Source organism: Gorilla gorilla, chromosome 9 (assembly GCF_029281585.2).
Source record: "Gorilla gorilla gorilla isolate KB3781 chromosome 9, NHGRI_mGorGor1-v2.1_pri, whole genome shotgun sequence".
NCBI classification, from domain to species: domain Eukaryota; kingdom Metazoa; phylum Chordata; class Mammalia; order Primates; family Hominidae; genus Gorilla; species Gorilla gorilla.
Window position 1 is genome coordinate 127,396,599 of NC_073233.2, and position 16,506 is coordinate 127,413,104.

General features: G+C 41.1%; 1 protein-coding gene across 12 annotated transcripts in view; it reads left to right on the forward strand.

Annotated features, from left to right (window-relative positions):
- Positions 1 to 16,506, forward strand: part of LOC129525307 (uncharacterized) — a 179,328-nt gene that overhangs the window by 88,209 nt on the left and 74,613 nt on the right. The window lies entirely within an intron of this gene.

Consider the following 16,506-nt stretch of genomic DNA (forward strand, 5'->3'; position numbering starts at 1 on the left):
AAATTGCTTCATGTGTGTTTATGTTTGTGTGTGTGTATTTGTACTGGGTTGATGTGTAAATTGTATATTTTACTATGAATTGCAGTTAAAAATGTCAAAACAATGGACTTCTTCCATTCAGCAGGACTAAATGGCAACTTCTATCTCTTCTCCTATAAGGGAGTGAATTATAAATAGTGGGGTACAAGTAATCAAGGGATGAAGAATAAAGGGGGCACTTTAAGCCGAAAATAACAAGTCCGTTAGTCAACCCTTCGGGGATTGTGGTCAAGGGCTTTGTCTGGGTGGTGTTTTGTAGCCGTGCTTGTCCAAGGCTAGGAAATAAAATTACACTTGAGCAACTGGCTGCTGTGAAGTCTCCACACTATTGCCAATGCAGGAAACCCAGGAATTGTGCGAAGAGTTCAATTTTATATTTTTCCTGTGTCTGTGGAGCTGGTTCATGTAACCGGGGTGCTGGTCATTGTGGTTAATTTTAGTAACAATATTGATATTAGCAGTACTGACGTTGTAGATTTGAGTTCTTTCCAGTTTTCGTAGGTCTTTTACATCTGTCTTCTCATTTAATTCTACAACAACCCTGGGCATAGTCAGCCAGGGCAGGATTACTTTAGAGGAAACAGGCTCGGAGAGGGTGGTCTGTGCTCATGCAGCCCCTGCTGTGTTTCCCAGTTCTCAGCTGGGTCCTTGTGGCATTTGAGGGGGCCCAATGAATAATACCTCTTTCCATGCTGGAATTCAAAGCCTACTGAGAGACAGAAACACCAGTGAAGACAAAAATATCAGCTTAATTATGGACAAATGCTGAAATGGACCAGGATTATGACTACCAGGGTCTCTGAGAGACCCTCCTGCTCCACCACAATTCAGTCCCAGATAGGACCCAATCTTTGAGGCATCGCTGGTCTCACATAAAGAGAGGTCTTTAGGGATCCACCCTCTAAAACCAAACCAGCCAACCAATCAACCAACCAACAAATGTGAGCTGGTTCTAGAGTGGCTAGGGGCACCATTTGTGGCAGCTGGGATCTGGGATTTGATGGCTAAGAGTTGTGGAAGGAGCTCCCTTACTTCCTTCAGGGAGGGTGGGTGGCTGGGAGCAGGAAGCTGGATGGGGCAGAGAGAAGCCAGAGTGGTGGGAACTAGCCCGGATTAGCAGATATGGGGAAAGAGAGCCTGAGCCTGGGTTCTACAGCAGCATTGTTATGTGTTTACTGACATGTGGAAAAGCTTTGAGGTGGAGATACTGAGCCTGCATCCATTTTATGAGCCAAACTCTCAGTGGGGATGGAGGTGGTCTTGATGAGAGGTGTCTTTAGCAAACCCTCTCTGGAAGAAGGCATTCTGAAGTCAAAGGACCCTCCCAGGTTAAGATCAAACAGTTAACTCATGAGTAAAGATTACTAAACCCATAAGAAGCCACATCACTGTGCCCAAGAGTCGGCAGAAACGATGGACGGCGATGAACAGTAGATTCAAGGACTGCAGATGGTATTAAATATAGAACAGTTACATGGAAAATGCTTAAAGAGATTAAGATACCACTTTTTTACTGTATCTTTTCTACATTTAGATATGTTTAGATGCACAAATACTTACCGCTGTGTTGCAGTTGCCCACAGTATTCAGTACAGTAACATGCGGTACGGGTTTCTAGCCTAGGAGCAATAGTTTATACAATACAGCCTAGGTTCATAGAAGGCTGTACCACCTGGGTTTGAGTGAGTACACTCTAGCATGGTCACACGATGACAAAATTCCCTAACAACACATTTCTCAAAACATATCCCTTTGTAAAGTGATGCATGACTTAACAAAGCATGACGTATTTGGAAAAAAAGAAAACACTTCTAAATGTCTCATGCATCAAGAAGAAACATTATCATAAACTTAAAAGTACTTACAACTGAACAATAATGGAAATACTATATATAAAAACTTGTTGAATGCAGCAAAAAATGTTTTAAGGGAAATTTATAGTCTTAAATTTTTATATTAGAAAAAATGAACATTAGTATTGTGTGTCCAATCAGAGTGGTTGGAAAAAGCACAACAGAAAAGGCCCAAAGAAAGCAGAAGGAAAGACATGGTAAAAATATAAGTAGTAATCATAAAATAGAAAACCATGATACTATAGGACTCCAGAAGGCTAAAAATAGGTTTTTAAAAAGAGTAATAAATAGACAAACAGGTCAGCTGCGGTGGCTCACGCCTGTAATCCCAGCACTTTGGGAAGCTTATGTGGGTGGATCACGAGGTCAGGAGTTCGAGACCATCCTGGCCAACGTGGCCAAACGCCATCTCTACTAAAAATACAAAAAGTAGCCGGGCATGGTGGCACATGCCTGTAATCTCAGCTACTTGGGAGGCTGAGGCAGGAGAATTGCTTGAGCCCGGGAGGCAGAGGTTGCAGTGAGCCAAGATCACACCACAGCACTCCAGCCTGGGTGACACAGCGACTCTGTCTTGGGAAAAAAAAAAAAAAAGACAAACATCTGGTGGAACTAGGAGGAGGAAAGGGAGAAAAAAGAGAGAGAGGGAGACAGAGAGAACATTAACAGTATGAGTAAAGGGATGTAACTACAGATGTAACAATGTTTAAAAAAATATACTGTCAACAAATAATACCATCAATAAATGTGATATTGGAAAAAATGGAAAAATTCCTAGAAAATGTGTAACTTACTAAAACTGTGTCAAAATAAAATAAAAATTTGGAATTTCCCTATAACATTAAAACATCAGTTCCATATGTTTTTTACAAGAGAGTTCTACTACACGTAAACCAAAAAAAAATTAATTGCATTTTATTTTAAGTTCCGGGATACATGTGCAGGATGTGCAGGTTTGTTACATAGGTAAACATGTGCCATGGTGGTTTGCTGCACCCATCAACCCATCACCTAGGTATTAAGCCCCATACACATTAGCTAATTATCCTGATGCTCTCCCTCCTCCTGCACCCCCAACAGGCCTCAGTGTGAGTTGCCCTCTCTGTGTCCATGGGTTCTCATTGTTCAGCTCCCACTTATAAGTGAGAACATACGGTGTTTGTTTTTCTGCTCCTGTGTTAGTTTGCTGAGGATAATGGCTTCCAGTTCCATCTGTGTCCCTGCAAAGGACATGATCTCACCCCTTTTTATGGGTACATAGTATTTCATGTGTATATGTACCACATTTCCTTTATCCAGTCTATCACTGATGGGCATTTGGGTTGATTCCATGTCTTTGCTATTGTGAGTAGTGCTGCAGTGAACATACGCGTGGATGTATTTTTAAAAGAATGATTTATATTCCTTTGGGTATATACCGTTATGGGATTGCTGGGTCAAATGGTATTTCTCTGTCTGTAGGTCTTTCAGGAATTGCCACACTGTCTTCCACAATGGTTGAACTAATTTACGTTCCCACCAACAGTATAAAAGCGTTTCTATTTCTCCACAGCCTTGCCAGCATCTGTTGCTTCTTGACTTTTTAATAATCACCATTCTGACTGGCATATCCCACTTTTAAGGAAAAGGTTATAATTGCAATTTTATGCAACTCGTCCAGATAGCAGAAAAAGAAGGCACATTCCCCACTTCATTCTATGAAGCTAGCATAACATGACACAAAAACCAGATAAGGACAGATGGTGTGAAATTCATACACCCATCTAAATAATAAACATACATGCAAAATTCTAAACCAAATGTTAGCAAATTGAGTAAAATAGTAATAAAAAGATAAAATTCTACAACCAAGATGTTATTTAAACAAATAAAGGAGAAAACGTTTTGATCTTCTCTACAGAGAAAAGCATTTCATAAAATTAAATACCCATTGATAAAAACTCAGTAAATAGAAATAGACTAGAATTTCTAAACCTGGAAAGAAGGATTGAGAAAAACCCTACTGATCTTTATTCCAAGTGGGAAAATGGGAGAAGCATTCCCTATAAAATTATAAAGACAAGGATACCTACTGTTACACTCCTTCCCCACATTATGTTAGACATTCTTTCTAGCACATTATATGCAAGCACATGCACGCGCGCACACACACACACACACAGACACACACACACACGATGAGAAAGGAGGAAACAAAATTGTTGTTACTTCTAAGTGATATAGTTCCTATACAGGAAATCCAAAAGAATATACATGATAAATTACTTGAAATAACAGAAAATTTAGCAATAATTTAAGATATAAAATCAATAATATACACAAGTCAACTGTGGGTCTAGATCCTAGGAACAAACAGGAAAAACAGTTAATCAATTAAAAAAGGATATTAACAACAACAAAAATCTTAAACTACGTAAGAATAGATCTCATGAAAGATATGTATGATCTGTAAGCTATGATTCCATTTATATGACATTTTGTTAAAGACCATGGTATAGGAACAGAGGACAAATATCGATCTCCTGGCATTTGGCAGGGCTGGAGTGGAGAAGGCTGACTGCACAGGGGCCTGCGATGAAGGTTTTGGGGTGATGGAAACGCTCAGCCTTGATTGCAGTGGTGGTCACATGACTGCATATATTTCCAGAATTTACAGAATGTTATACCTAAAGGGTGAATGTAAATTATGCCTCAATTAACCTGACTTAAAAAAATAAGATTATTTTGTTTGTTAAATGACAAAGTAGGCCGGGTGCAGTGGCTCACGCCTGTAATCCCAGCACTTTGGGAGGCCGAGGGGGGTGGATAACCTGAGGTCGGGAGTTCGAGACCAGCCTTACCAACATGAAGAAACCCTGTCTCTATTAAAAATACAAAAAAATTAGCAGAGCATGGTGGCACATGCCTGTAATCCCAGCTACTCGGGAGGCTGAGGCAGGAGAATCACTTGAACCCGGGAGGGGGAGGTTCCAGTGAGCCAAGATCGTTCCACTGCACTCCAACCTGGGCAACACGTGAGAAACTCCGTCTCAAAAAAAAAAAAAAAAAAAAGACAAAATAGTACACCCACGTTGATAGCAGCATCATTTACAATAGCTGGAGGTGGAAACAACCCAAATGTCTGTCAACAGATGTAGTATATACAAATAATGGAGTATTATTCAGCCTTATAAAGGAAGGGAATTCTGATATATGCTACAACAAGGATGAACCTTGAGGGAAATATACTAAGTGAAATGAGCTAGTTGCAAAAGGATAAATATTGTATGATTCCACTTATATGTGGTTCCTAGAGTAGTCAAATTCATAGAGACAGAAAGTAGAATGGTGGTTTCCAGGGGGATTGTGGGGAGAATGGGGAGTTAATGTGTAATTGGCATGGAGTTTCTGTTTGGGAAGATGAAAAATTTCTGGAGATACATGGCGGTGATGGTCGCACAATAATATGAATGTATTTAATGTCACTGAAAATGGTTAAAATGACAAATTTTATAAAATTAAAAAAATTTTAAAATTAATAAAAAAGTAAAAATGTAAAAATCACACACAAAAAAGACAAGGCAAACCTAGACCAGGAGAAGGAGGCCATAATATATAAACTCAGCAAACGACTCATATCCAGAGTATATAAAGAGCTCCCACAAATCAATAAGAAAAAGCCAAACAAACCAACTTAAAAATGGACCAAATGGCTCATGTCTGTAATCCCAGCACTTTGGGAGGCTGAGGCAGGTGGATCACGAGGTCAGGAGATTGAGACCATCCTGGCTAACACGGTGAAACCCTGTCTCTACTAAAAATACAAAAAATTAGCCGGGCGTGGTGGCGGGCGCCTGTAGTCCCAGCTACTCGGGAGGCTGAGGCAGGAGAATGGCGTGAACCCCGGGGGGTGGAGCCTGCAGTGAGCCGAAATTGCACCACTGCACTCCAGCCTGGGCGACAGCAAGACTCCGTCTCAAAAAAAAAAAAAAAAAAAAAATTTGGGCCAATGGGCCAGAGAAGAATGTTTGCTCTGGCTTGTGGGTGTGACTCCCTTCAGGCCACGCAGGAAGAAATTTAGAACCAAGAACAGTCGTTGGCTCAGTCCCCACTTCCCCCTTAGCTGAGGCCTGTGTGCTGGTGGATCTGTTTGATGGGGGTCCAGGTGTTTGAAAAACAACTCAGGGACATATGTTAAGATGTTATCTTTAGTTTCTATAGGGAACCAAACATCTGACCCTAACTTTCTTGGCTGTTTTTAGTTACTATTACCTTCTTGCTTATCAAGTTGTTTATTTACATCTCAGGACTAGCTAGGTCCCTGAAGTTTCTCTTGAAGGAATTCAAGATTTTCCTTTATTTTCATGCTTGGGGGGCCTGTAGATCCCTAAAAAAGGGGTCCTTGCTCCGTCTCAAGTGTGATAATATCTAAAGTACAGGGTCATTGGAAGATTAAATGGCATGGCATATGAGAAAGCTTTTGGCACAGTGCCTGGCATCTGGTGACCATCAATAAAATAATGTCCCTTGCATTCCCTAGCTATATGACTGGCAGCCAGTAGGCAGAGGGAGGGGCTGGGTGAGGGTCTCTGGGCAGGAGCTGGTAGGAGATTGTCTCTCCAGGCCTGGACAAAGGGAATGCGGGTGGATGGAGGGCTGCAGCACTGTGGGGAGGGTCACTGGCACATCAGGCAAATAAATGGATGTGGAAGCCTGGGGCACCCTCTGCATCTGAAAGGAGAGGGGAGCAGGGGGTGGATTTGAGGTCGTCCTGGGAGGTGATGACATGAGAAGTGGGTCTAGGACAAAATTCTGGAGAACAACATATTTGAGGAGCTGGCTGAAGAGAAGTCAGAAAAGGAATACAGGGAGAAGCAGGAGAGGCCACATCATGCAAGCCGAGGGCATGGCTGTGGCTGGCACCGGGCACTGCGGAGCAGTCGGCAGGAAGCTTGTGTCACTGGACCAGGCTCCAAAGGTCATGGCAGTCTTTGTGGTGCGGCTGGAAAAGCAAGGCCCAGAGGGCACTGGACAGACTGTTGAGAAGATTCAAGGTCATGGGAGGAGGACTTAAAAAATGAAGTGCTGTGTGCAGGTTCTGTGCCATGGGGAAGGAGCCATTGGCTGAGAGTGGCTTTGAGGTGGGGAGAGGGAGAGGAGGGAGGCAAGAGGCAAAGGCTGAAGGTTTCGTGGGCGGGTCAGGCAGGGAGTTAGTGGGGGCTGCCTGGAGGGTCCCAGTTGTCTCTGAAGGAGGAAAGACTTGAGCTGGAGCTTGACGGAGGGAAAGCATCAAACAGGCAGGCCAAAGGACACCCTGGATTAGGATGAGGAGGAAAAGGAGCGACGAGGTGTGGAGGTGGAAAATTGGCTAGAAAGGGAGGGGATGAATTGCAGAGAGATGGCCTGACAGCGCAGGACGAGCACGGTAGCGAGTGATGGAGAATAGTGTGTCGCTGGCCAGGTCTGGTTACTCCCGAAGGGCCGGGGCCTTGCAGGCCAGGAGGTGGCTCTGTGGGCTGGAGAGCCCTCCCAGCGCACTCAGGTGGGGTGGCTGCCACGGGAGATGGGCGGGGCCCCTTCTTGCAGACAGAAGGCAGGGTCCGAGTTGTTCAAACGGGCCCTGATAGTTTGCTTTTCTGCCTTCTCTCTCCTTCTGGATTTGTGGTTTGTTTGTTTTGGTTTCCCCCCCACCACTTTCCCCTGCACCCTACAGTCTCTGGAGACTGAGCCAGGGTCTCCATGTTGCAGTTACATCTCGTGTATTTAATTTGGCCCCCTTAATAAACAGAGGGTGGGGCAGAGGCTGTGAGAGAAGGATAGAATTAAAACCACATCCTGGAGTAATGAGATCTCTGTTTGGCCTCCTTCCTTTCTTTTCCCACTCCCAGGCTCTGCTCCTCTACCCTCCTTTCTTGGAGAGAAACACAGCTCTGCTTGCCTAATGGAAGTCAGTGGGAAAATTCTGTTCACATTCCATATATAGTCGTCACTCAGTATGTGTGGGGGATTAGCTCCAGTACCCCTTGCAGATACCAAAATCCACAGATGTTCAAGTTCCTGATATAAAACGGTGTCGTGTTTGCATGCAACCTCCTGTATACCTTACATCACACATCCTCCTGTATACTTTAAATAATCTCTAGATTACTTAGAATACCTAATACAATATGAATGCTATGGAAATAATTGTTATACTGTATTGTTTACAGAATAATGACAAGGAAAAACGTCTGTACATGTTCAGTACAGATGCAATTTTTTCCCAAATATTTTCAATCCTTGGTTGGTTGAATCTATGGACACAGAATCCATGGATATGGGGGCTGACTGTATAACCTTGTTGGCATAAACCCTTTCCACGGTGAGAGAACTTTGAGGAGTGGAATCTGTGTATGAATATATTTATAATCATGTTTGGATGACTGCAGGCTTGCTCTTGGGCAGAGCAGAGTTGGGCTGTAAAAAAGGATGGGAAGATTTTTCCCATCAATGGAAAACTCCCTGTTTGCCCCGACCCTTAGAGAAGGGAATGGAAGAAAGCTCTGAGTGATGTGGCCTTTGGGAGACCTCATGGTAGGGAAAAGCCAGGGAGCAGATCTGAGCTGCAGGGAGACGATCTGTACAGGAACTGACTCGTAATAAAATCAAATCTCAATTCTCCAGGCTTAGCATTTACGACTCAAGATTGGATTCTGAAGTCTCATTTGTCTTCTGGGATTCTGCTCCCCTTGGCTCTCTGATACAGGGCTCTATGGCCACTCCCTGCTGGCTTTAGGTGGCTGGCCCAGCCCAGGGTTGACCTGGGATCATTGCCTCAATTTCCCTAAATACAGCTGAGTCAAGATTGGGGTACTTAACACAATATTGTTCAAGGTTCAGGAATGACAAAGGGGAAATAAACATAGAAAGTAACATGAAACCAGCCCAGGTGCCAGGGGCAAGGACGGCTGCTTCTTGTTCCCCCTCCTGCCTAGGGCTCTCTCCCTGGCTCTGGCCCATCACAGAGACCACCTTCTTCCACCTGTCTTGTCCCTGGGACATAGCTTTGCCTTGGGGGCCCCAGAGAACAATTTCCTCAGACAACATCAAATAAGCCTGTAGAAGGGAGAAACACAGACAGTGACACAAGCTTGGCTGGCCACTGCAGTCCTTCTTTAGCTGTTTTCCACTCCCCGGCTTCAGTGGCACCAGAGGGTCATGAGGCCATTTGTTAGGACAAGGCATTGTTTGCATCTTGATTTTTTTTTTTTTTTTTTTTTTGATACGGAGTCTTGCTCTTGTTACCCAGTCTAGAGTGCAATGACACGATCCTGGCTTACTGCAATGTCAGCCTCCTGGGTTCAAGAGATTCTTCTGCCTCAGCCTCCCAAGTAGCTGGGATTACAGGCACATGCCAGCATGCCCAGCTAATTTTTGTACTTTTAGTAGAGACGGGGTTTCGCCATGTTGGCCAGGCTGGTCTCGAACTTCTAACCTCAGGTGATCCTCCTGCCTCAGCCTCCCAAAGTGCTGGGATTACAGGCTTGAGCCACCATGCCTGGCTTTTTTTTTTTTTTTTTTTTTGAGACAGGGTCTCACTCTGTCACCCAAGCTGGAGTACAGTGGCACAATTTCAGCTCACTGCAACCTCTGCCTCCTGGGTTCAAGCGACTGTCCTGGCTCAGCCTCCTGAGTTGTTGCAGATGACAGGATCTCATTCTTATTTATGGCTGAAGAGTACTCCCTTGTGTATATGTGCCACATTTTCTTTATCCATTCACCTATTGATAGACACTGATATGGTTTGGCTGTGTCCTCAACCCAAATTTCATCTTGAATTGTAGCTCCCATAATTCCAATGTGTTGTGGGAGGGACCCAGTGGGAGATAATTGAATCATAGAGGTGATTTCCCCCATACTGTTCTTGTGGTAGTGAATAAGTCTCATAAGATCTGATGGTTTTATAAGAGGAAACTCTTCTGCTTGGCTCTCTCATTCTCTCTTGTCTGCTGCCATGTAAGACATGCCATTTGCCTTCTGCCATGATTGTGAGGCCTCCCCAGCCACGTGGAACTGTGAGTCTATTAAACCTTTTTTTCTTCATAAATTACACAGTCTCAGGTATGTCTTTATCAGCAGCATGAAAATGGACTAATACAGACACTTAGGTGCTTCCAAATCTTGGCTATCATGAATAGTGCTGCAATAAACATGGGAGTGCAGATATCTCTTCAATACACTGATTTCTTTTCTTTTGGGCATATACCAGCAACGGAATTGCTAGATCATATGGTAGCTCTATTTTTAGTTTTTTGAGGAATCTCCAAACTGTTCTCCATAGTGGTTGTACTAATTTACATTCCCACCAACAGTGTACAAGGGTTCCCTTTTCTCCACAGCCTCACCAGTCATTTGTTATTGCCTGTCTTTTGGATAAAAGCCATTTTAACTGGGGTGAGATGCTATCTCATTGTAGTTTCGATTTGCATTTCTCTGATGATCAGTGATGTTGAGCACCTTTTCATATGCCTGTTTGTCATTTGCATGTCTTCTTTTGTGTGTTCAGATCTTTTGCCCATTTTGAAAACAGGATTATTAGATTTTTTTTCCTATTTAATTGTTTGAGCTCTTTATATACTTTGGTTATTGATCCCTTGTCAGGTGGATAGTTTGCAAATATTGTCTCCCATTCGGTGGGTTGTCTCTTCACTTTATTGATTGCTTCCTTTGTTGTGCAGAGCTTTTTAACTTGATATGATTTCATTTGTCCATTTTTTACTTTGGTTGTCTGTCTGTGCTTGTGGGGTATTAAGAAATCTTTGCCCAGTCCAATGTCCTAGAGAGTTTCCCCGATGTTTTCTTATAGTGGTTTCATAGTTTGAGGTCTTAGATTTAAGTCTTTAATTCATGTTGATTTAATTTTTGTACATGGTGAGAGATAGGGGTCTAGTTTCATTCTTCTGCATGTGGATATGCAGCTTTCCCCATACCATTTATTGAAGAGATTCTTCTTTCCCCAGTGTATGTTCTTGGCACCTTTGTAAAAAATGAGTTCACTGTAGATGTATGGATTTGTGTCTGGGTTCTCTATTCTGTTCCATTAGTCTATGTGTCTGTTTTTATGCTAGTACCATGCTTATTTGGTTACTATAGCTCTGTAGTATAATTTGAAGCCAGTAAATGTGATTCCTCCAGTTGTGTTCTTTTTGCTCAGGATGGCTTTGGCTATTCTGGGTGTTTTGTGGTTCCATATAAATTTTAGGATTTTTTTTCTATTTCTGTGAAGAATGTCATCTTTATTTTGATAGAGATTGCATTGAATCTGTAGATTGCCTTGGCTAGTGTGGACATTTAAAAAATCTTGACTCTTTCAACCCATGAACATGGAATATCTTTACTTTTTTTTTTGGTCCTCTTCGGTTTCTTACATCAGTGTTTTATAGTTTTCATCGTAGAGATCTTTCACTTATTTGGTTATGTTTATTCCTAGATATTTTATTTGTAGCTGTAATAAATAGGATTACTTTCTTGATTTCCTTTTCAGATTATCTACTGTTGCCATATAGAAATTCTACTGCTTTTTGTATGTTGATTTTGTGTCCTGCAACTTTACTGAGTTTATCAGTTCTAATAGTTTTTTTGTAACGTCTTTAGGTTTTTCCAAATATAAGATCATATGGTCTGCAAACAAGATAATTTGACTTCTTCCTTTCCAATTCGGATGCTCTTTATTTCTTTCTCTTGTCTGATTGCCCTAACTAGGACTTCCAGTACTATGTTGAATAACAGTGATGACAGTGGGCATCCTTGTCTTCTTCCAGGTCTTAGAGGAAAGGCTTTCAGTTTTCTCCCATTCAGTATGATACTAGCTGTGGGTCTGTTGTATATGGCTTTTATTGTGTTGAGGTATGTTCCTTCTATATCCAATTTTTTGAGGGTTTTTATCATGAAGGGATGTTGAATTTTATCAAATGCTTTTTCACCATCAATTGAACCAATCTTATGGTTTTTGTCCTCTATTCTGTTGAAATGATGTTGTATCCCATTGATTGATTTGTGTGTGTTGAACCATCCTTGCATCTCTGGGATAAATCCCACTTGGTCATGATGAATGATTTTTAAAAATATGTTGTTGAATTTGGTTTGCTAGTATTTTGTTGAGGATTTTTTGCATCAATGTTTATCAGGGATATTGGCCCGTAGTTTTCTTTTTTTGATGTGTCTTTGTCTGGTTTTGGTATCAGGATAATATAGACCTTGTAGAATGAGTTGGAAGTATTCCCTCCTCCTCTTAGTTTTTGGAATAATTTGAGTAGTAGTGTTAGTAGTTCTTTGGTTCTTTAAATGTTTGGTAAAATTCAGCATTGAAACCATTGGGTCCTGGGCTTTTATTTGATGGGAGACTGTTTATTATGGCTTTGATCTCATTACTTGCTGTTTAAGTTTTGGATTTCTTCATGGCTTAATCTTGGTAGGTTGTATGTGTCTAAGAATTTGTAAATTTATTCTAGGTTTTCCATTTTATTGGCAATTTATTGGTAGGCTTTCTTATTTATTAGTAGCCTCCAATTTAAATCCTCTGAATTTCTGTGGTATAAGTCGTAATGTCTCCTTTTTCAGCTCTGATTTTTATTTATTTGAATCTTCTCTCTTTTTTTCTTAGGCTAAAGATTTGTCACTTTTTTATAATTTCAAAAACCAACGTCTGTTTCTTTGATCTTTTGTATTTTTTCATTTCAATTTCATTTATTTTTGCTCTGATCTTTATTATTTCTTTTCTTCTACTAATTTTAGGTTTGGTTTACTCTTGCTTTTCTATTTCTTTAAGATGCATTGTTAGGTTGTTTATTTGAAATCTTTCTACTTTTTTGATGTAGGTGATTATTTCTATAAACTTTCTTCTTAGTACTGCTTTTGCTGTACCCCATAGGTTTTGGTATGCTGTGTTTCCATTTCCATTTGTTTCAAGACATTTTTAAATTTTCTTCTTAATTTCTTCATTAACCCACTGGTCATTCAGGAATGTACTGTTTAATTTCCATGTGTTGGTATAGTTTTCTAAATTTCTCTTTTTTTGGTTTCTAGTTTTATTCCATCATGGTCAGAGAAGATACTTGATATTCTTTTTTTTTTTAATTTTAAGACTTGTTTTGTGGCCTAATATATGGTCTATCCTTGAGAATGATGCAGGTGCTGAAGAGAAGAATGTGCATTCTGTAGCCATTGGATGAAATATTCTATAAATATCTATTGGGCCCATTTGGTATATAGTGCAGATTAAATCTGATGCTTCTTTGTTGATTTTCTGTCTAGATGATCTGTCCAACACTGAAAGTGGGGTGCTGAAGCCTATTATTGTATTAAAGTCTATCTCTCTCTTTAGCTCTGATAATATTTGCATTATATATCTGGGTGCTCCAATGTTGGGTGCATATATATTTACAGTTGTTATATCCTTTTGCTGAATTGATCCCTTTATCATTATATAATGACCTTTTTAAATCTCTTTTTATAGTTTTTGTCTTGAAATCTGTTTGGTCTGATAAAAGTATAGATAATCCTGCTCTTTTTTCAGTTTCCATTTGCATAGAATATCTTTTTCCATTCGTCTTTTCATTTTCAGTCTATGTGTCTTTATCAGTGAAGCATGTTTCTTGTAGGCAACAGATCATTGGGTCTTGTTTTATTCGTTCAGCCACACTATGTCTTGATTGGAGAGTTTAGTTCATTTACATTCAATGTTATTATTGATAAGTAAGGACTTACTCCTGCTATTTTGTCATTTGTTGTCTCTTATTTTTGGTGATCTTCTTGTCTTTATTCAAAACCCTCTTTCCTGTCTTCCCTTTAGTGAAGGTGATTTTCTCAAATGGTGTGTTTTAATTTCATGCTTTTTATTTTTTGTTTATCTGTTGTAATGTTTTTTGAGTTTACCATGAGGTTTGCAAATAGTATCTTATGACATGTTATTTTAAGCTGATGAAAACTTAATACTAATTGCATAAACAAACAAGCAAGCAAAGACAAAACTAATACAAATTCTACACTTTAACTTCATCCCCCTGATTTTTTTAACTTTCTGTTGTTTATATTTATGTTATTGTACTGCCTATGTCTTAAGAAGTTGTAGTTATTATTTTTGATAGGTTTATTTTTTAGTCTTCCTACTTAAGATATAAGTAGTGTACACACCATAAGTACAGTGTTATAATATTTTATGTTTCTCTGTGTACTTACTATTACCAGTTTTTTTCCTTCGGATGATTTATTGTTAATTAACATTCTCTTTTTTCATATTGAAGAACTACCTTCAGTGTTTCTTGTAGGACAGGTCTGCTCTTGATGAAATCCCTCAGCTTTTTTTTTGTCTTGGAAAGTCTTTATTTCTCCTTCATGTTTGAAGGATATTTTCACCAGATATACTATTCTAGGGTAACAGTTTTTTCTTTCAGCACTTTAAATATGTCATGACACTCTCCCCTGGCCTGTAAGGTTCCCACTGAGAAATCTGCTGCCAGATGTGGAGCTCAATTGTATGTTATTTATTTCTTTTTTCTTGCTGCTTTAGGATTCTTTCTTTATCCTTGACCTTTGGGAATTTGATTATTAAATACCTTGAGGTAGTCTTATTTGAATTAAATGTGCTTAGTGTTCTATAACCTTCTTGTACTTGAATATTGATATTTTTCTATAGGTTTGGAAAGTTCTCGTTATTATCCTTTTGAATAAATTTTCTACCCCAGTCTTTCTCTCTACTTCTTCTTTGAGGCCAATAACTCTTAGATTTGTCTTTTTGAGGCTATTTTCTAGATCTTTTGTGTTTGCTTCATTCTTTTTTATTCTTTTTTCTTTTGTTTCCAATGTGTGTTTTCAAATAGACTGTCTTCAAGCTCACTAATTCTTTCTTCTACTTGATCAGTTCTGCTGTTGAGAGACTCTGATGCATTCTTCAATATGTCAATTGCATTGTTCAGCTCCAGAATTTCTTCTTGATTCTTTTAAGTTATTTCAACCTCTTTGTTAAATTTATCTGATAGTATTCTGAATTCCTTCTCTGTGTTATCTTGGATTTCATTGAGCTTCCTTGAAACAGCAATTTTGAATTCTTTGTCTGAAACGTCACATATCTCTATTTCTCCAGGATTGGTTCCTGGTGTCTTACTTAGTTCATTTGGTGAGGTCATGTTTTCCTGGATGGTGTTGATGCTCGTGGATGTTTATCAGTGTCTGGGCATTAAAGAGTTAGGTATTTATTGTAGTCTTCACAGTCTGGACTTGTTTGTACCCATCCTTCTTGGACAGGCTTTCCAAATATTCAAAGGGATTGGATGTTGTGATCTAAGTCTTTGGTCACTGCTGCCATATCTGCTTTAAAGGGCACCCCAAGCCCAATAATGCTGTAGCTCTTGCACTAGTAGAAGTACTGCCTTAGTGGTCTTGGGTAAGATCCAGAAGAATTCCCTGGATTACCAGGCAGAGACTCTTGTTCTCTTCCCTTACTTTCCCCCAAACAAACAGAGTCTCTATCTCTGTGCTGAGCTCCCTGGAGCTGAGAGAGGGGTGACACAAGTACCCCTTTAGCCACCACCACTGGGACTGCACTGGGTCAGACCCAAAGCCTGGACAGCAACTGAGTCTCACCCAAGGCATGCATTGACCACTGCCTGGCTACCACCTATGTTCACTGAAGGCCCAAGAATCCCTACAGTTAGCAGGTGGCATATTGAGCCAGGCTCATGTCCTTTCCTTCAGGGCAGTGAGTCCTCCTGGCCCCAGGGGGGTCCAGAGATGCCATCCAGGAGCCAGGGCTGGAGTCAGGAACCTTAGGAATCTACCTGATGCTCTATTCAACTGTGGCTGAGCTGGCACCCAAGCCACAAGACAGAGAATCCTTCCCACTCTTCCCTCCCCTTTCCTCAAGTACAGGGGTCTCTCCCCGTAACCACTGCCACCCCAGGCCTGTGGTAAATAGTGCCTGGCTATGTTCAGTCGAGGCCCAGGCTTCTTCAGTCAGCTTGTGGTGAATGCTGCCTGTACCTAGTCCCTCCCTTCCAGGCAGCAGGCTCCCCTCTGGCCCAGAGCAGGTCCAGAAATGCCATCGAGGAGCCAAAGTCTAGAACTGGGGACCCCAGGAGCCCATTTGATGCTGTACCCTACTTGGGCCTAGCTGGTACCAGGTTCTTAGGATTTTTGTTCTTATTAAGGTGCTTTTCTGTGTGGACAGTTGTTTAATTTGGTGTTCCTGCGGGGGGACGAACGCTGGAGGCCCATGTTGCTCTGCCTCCCCCTCATTGTCTTTTCTTGTCTTTTTCTTTTTTTCTGAGATGTGGTCTTACTCTGTCACTCAGACAGGAGTGTAGTGGTGTGATCACAGCTCACTGCAGCCTCCACCTCCTGGGCTCAAGTGATCCTCCCATCTCAGGCCACCAAGCAGCTGGGATCACAGGTGTGTGCCACCATGCCTGACTAAGTTTTTTTTTGTGTGTGTGTGGAGATGAGGTCTTGCCATGTTGCCCAGGCTGGTCTCATACTTCTGGGTTCAAGTGATCCTCCCACCTTGGCCTCCCAAAGTGTTGGGATTATAGGTGTGAGCCATTGTGCCTGGGTCCATTGTGCCTTTCAATGACATATTTTAAAAAGTTTCCTGGCAGGTCCT